Genomic DNA, 4,387 nt, shown 5'->3' with positions numbered 1-4,387 from the left:
CCCCTGGTCGGGCTCAGAGCAGGGCTGATTGGGGAGTTGGGGGGCCGCCCCCTGTCATGCACAGAGCAGGGAGGATCAGGAGGTTGCGATGCCACACCCAGTCAAGCTCAGGGTAGGGCCCATTGCGGGGTTGGGGCACCGCCCCCTGTCACACTCAAGGCAGGGTGGATGGGGAGGTTGCGGCGCCACCCTTTGTCACTCACAGAACAGCGCCCATCTGGCGGTTGGGATGCTGCCCCCTGTCACACACAGAGCAGGGCCCATCAGGGGGTTTGGGGCTCCTAACCCTGTCACTCATGGAGCAGGGTCCATCAGGATGTTGGGGAGCTCCCCCGTCTCATGCTGATCCCGGTGCCAGGTGGTCACTCGGCCCCACTGATCCTGGTGCTTGGAGGCATATTACCCTTTTACTATATAGGATAGAGGCCTGGTGCATGAGAGGGGCTGGCTAGTTTGCCCTGAAGGGTGTCCTGGATCAGGTTGGGGTTCCCCACTGGCCAGCCTGGGTGAGGGGATGATGGCTGTTTGCAGCTGGTCACACATCCTTCAGGGTGGGGGTCCCTACTGGGTTGCTTTGCCAGCCTGGGTGAGGGGATGATGACTGTTTGAGGCTGGTCACTCACCTTTCAGGGTGGGGTCCCCACTGGGGTGCCTGGCCAGCTTGGGTGAGGGGCTGAGGGCTGTTTGCAGCTGGGCACACACCCTTCAAGGTGGGGGTCCCCACTGGGGTGCCTGGCCAGCCTGGGTGAGGGAATGATGGCTGTTTGCAGCTGGTCACACACCCTTCAGGGTGGGGGGTCCCCACTTGGGTGCCTGGCCAGTCTGGGTGAGGGGCTGAGGGCTGTTTTCAGGCTGGGGGTGACTGATGCTCCCAACCGCTTCTTTTTTCCTTTTTGTTTTTATTCTGGGCCAGCTTTGGCTCTGAGGCTTGGATTTCTGGCCTTTGCTTACAATGTTGCAATCCTGCTGGCTGAAGTCCGGTGGTATTTGTTACAGTTTCTTAAACTGCAGGCTCAGAGGGCCTGCAAGGCAGGCGGGGAATGTTGGTTTCCTCCGTCACTGAAGCAAACAAGCCTCATGTTAGTTTCAAGCTGCCTGGCTGCTGGCCGCCATCTTGTCTGGCAGTTAATTTGCATATCTCCCTGATTACCCAATGGGAAGGGTAGTAGTCGTACACCAATTACCATGTTTCTCTTTTATTAGATAGGATGGGGATTTGAAGAGGAAAAACAACAGCAGCCTTAATAAGAGTTTTCAATTTACAACTGAAACCAAGGCTCAGCTGTTTACCACCATGAAACTCAAACTCATGAGAAAGAAGCTTGTGAGAAACAAAAGAGGTTCATTCAAGTGTTGGCCCCCTGAGAAGATGGGGAACTCTTGTCCAAAACCCATCTCAACATCTCAGTGCAGGCAGGGGTTTTTATAAAGAAGGAGAGGAAGAGCAGAACAAAAAGATCAAGGAGATGGGGTTGAAAAGTTCTTTAAGTGGAAACCAGTAGAGTCCATTTCAATAAGGATCTCAAAACTGGTCAAGTTATGGTCTGGTGTGTGTCACCCGTGTCTTGGTCTACTGGTTTTATATCATCTTGTTGAAGGTTAGCAAATCTCCCAGAACTGGAATGACTGAAGGTCAGAGTCTGCATCTTTTGAAATTAATTCCTAGTATTCTGATACAAACATGCTACTTATATACAAGCTACATATAGTCAGAGTCAGCATTTACAGAAACATTGTCAAAATAATGGTGTGGTGGGTTACAATTCCCAACTGTTAAAAAATGGGTGATGTCTTAACCCTAACAGTTTTGCTCAGTGGTTAGAGTTTTGACCCTCAGACTGAAGGGTCAAGATTTGGGGTTTGATTCCAGGCAAGAGCATGTACCTAAGTTGCAGGATCCATTGATCCCCAGCCCAGATGGGGAGGGGGAGGGGTAGAGTCTGTGAAGGCAACAAATGGATGTGTCTCTCTCACATGGATGTTTCTCTCTCTCTGCCTCGCCCAGCCCCCTTCCTTCCACTCTCTCTTATATCCTCAGGTAAGGATTAACAACAACAACAACAAAAGTGATGTCTTACAATTTTAGATTTGCCAGGGAAGACCTCACTAAAAAAAGGTGATATTCAGCAAATAATTAAAGGACATTGTCAAATGAGATATTTGAATATCCAGAAGAATAAATTTCCAGGTTAAAAAAAGCATAAAATATCCTTTGGACAGCAGCAAGTTCTGACAAGAGAAGTTAGAATAGTAACCAGGTGCGTCCTGATCAAGATGGCAGAGTAAATGCAGGATGGGCTCACGTGTGGTAGATAAAAGTTGGGAGGGATATCTTTAGCTGCAGAGTTCCCCCTGAGGAGTGAGGGGTCCCAGCCTCACACAAGCCCCCAACCCAGTGCCAGGAAGAAAAGTCCCCATAATATCTGGCTGTGAAAATCAGCAGAGATTAACTTCATGACTTTTACAGGCTTTTACTGGTGATTACTACAAGTTTATTCTTCTGGATAATCATTTTGTGTCATTTTATCAAGAAACACATAATTTCAAGAACATTTTGAATGATTAGACTGAATAGTCTAAAGTGTTTTTTTTTTTTTTTGAATCACAAGAGAATGTTATTTGGAGAGAATGAGAATATACAATGAATATAAAATGAAGGTGAGTTTATATTCCCCCAAATAGTGGAAACATATCAGAGTAAAACCAGGAAAAAAACTAGCAAAAGAAAAGTTTTTCTGAGAAACTTTAAGGAAAAAATTTAGAATATTTTCAATATTCTAGAATTTATTAATTTCTGCTATATTATTTTGAATGTTTGGCTGGTATAGAAAATAACTTTTCTAGATTTCCATCCCACTATACAAAGGACCATCAAAAGTGGATAATAAGGAGTGAGTTAATTAGAAAGGAAGAAATTAATTGATTATAAATGGATTAGTAAGAAAGACTCTATATAACTCAGACTGATGCTATGCCATTTCAATAGTTAAAGCATCAAAAGTACACTTTTGTTGGTTACTACTTATTTAAATCTAATTCCCTTTTTTCTCTTCCATTTTACATGTAAAACTCGTGCCTGAAATGAGTTTGCAATAGTTTCTCAAGTCACCTTGAAACATATTTACAATTTCTTTTTGCTTTTATAAAAAGTGAAAAGCAAACTAGAAGAACATACGAGTACAGTATGTGATTAATTTATATAGTTTTCATTACTTGAGAAGGGGGACTATTTTCTCTCACATGGTTAGCTGTTTTGGCTTTGAACTTTCGCACTTCAATCAAAGTGTAATTTTGAAAGAAGACTGTGTCTTAAGTTTTATTGAAGATTCAGCTATGTTTTCTTTTTCACTGACTGCACCAGAACCAAATATCCTAGCAGAGAAAACTTGGCGCTTGCCAACTTTTGAAGTACCCACCGCCCATAGGCATAATTGCTCATCAATCCTATAGAGATCTGTAAATTTAAGCTTGCAAATGAGATTGATCTAATAATAAATACCCTTATATAATAAGCCAAAGAAAACACTGGAAATAATTATACCTCTATTATCACCTCAGCATCCACTATAGTGCTAGAAAACAAAGAAAAATATTTTATGACAGATGGAAACATTTCTGACTGAATGATAGTGAACATTTTAGCTGTGCCCTCAGGAGAGAATAGATGTTTGCAATATGCACATAATTATTCAATTACCTGTGTGTGTGTGTGTGTGTGTGTGTGTAGTTTATATATCGAATAGTTTATATTGAGTATATATTGTAGTATATATTGAGTAGTTTATATCATAATATACTATGTTTTAATGTTTTAAATGATGTTAGCAAGCCTCTGTGTGGTACACACTTACAAAGCCAGCAAACTCATGTCATAAATATTGCTATGATCTCTAATAACCAGCTACTCGCTGGGTAACTACATTTAGGTTTAGAAATATCAGATTATTAGGCCATTTGCTATATATCTAATGTGAAAGGCTTGAGGGAATCTATAAATACTCTAAACTCATACTTGCCATGGAAAAATTGTACTCGTCTCTGAATTATTACTTGGCCTCTGAAAATCATTATCATCATTTGGCTCCCTTGGAGAGATCATTTACCTCATATGGGCATGCGCTTTCCTCCCGAGAGGGAGTAGTTTTACTAGCCTGAGCCTCGGAGGATCAGAACGACTTTTAATTGTTTCTTTGGTGCTGATAGTCCTTTCAACTGGTGAGAGGACCAATCATCTTCTGCAAATACCAAGCCAATGAAGTGATACGATGTTTGTATTCAAAGAAATGAGGTTACAAGTTCAGTTTCTATTTTGTAGTCATAAATTGCAATAAGAAACCCTGAAACATCATCTCTGATAGTATTTATTGGACCTATAATTACTATAATA

The 4,387-nt window shown here is 42.2% G+C and overlaps 1 pseudogene; it reads right to left on the bottom strand.

The window, feature by feature from the left end:
* The window catches only part of LOC102769863, a 4,124-nt pseudogene extending 2,478 nt beyond the window's left edge, over window positions 1-1,646 (bottom strand).
* Between the last annotated feature and the right edge of the window lie 2,741 nt (window positions 1,647-4,387).

This window comes from Myotis davidii, unplaced genomic scaffold (assembly GCF_000327345.1).
Source record: "Myotis davidii unplaced genomic scaffold, ASM32734v1 scaffold488, whole genome shotgun sequence".
Taxonomy (NCBI): domain Eukaryota; kingdom Metazoa; phylum Chordata; class Mammalia; order Chiroptera; family Vespertilionidae; genus Myotis; species Myotis davidii.
Note: the sequence above shows the minus strand (reverse complement) of the source record. Positions and strands in the feature narration are given on the sequence as shown.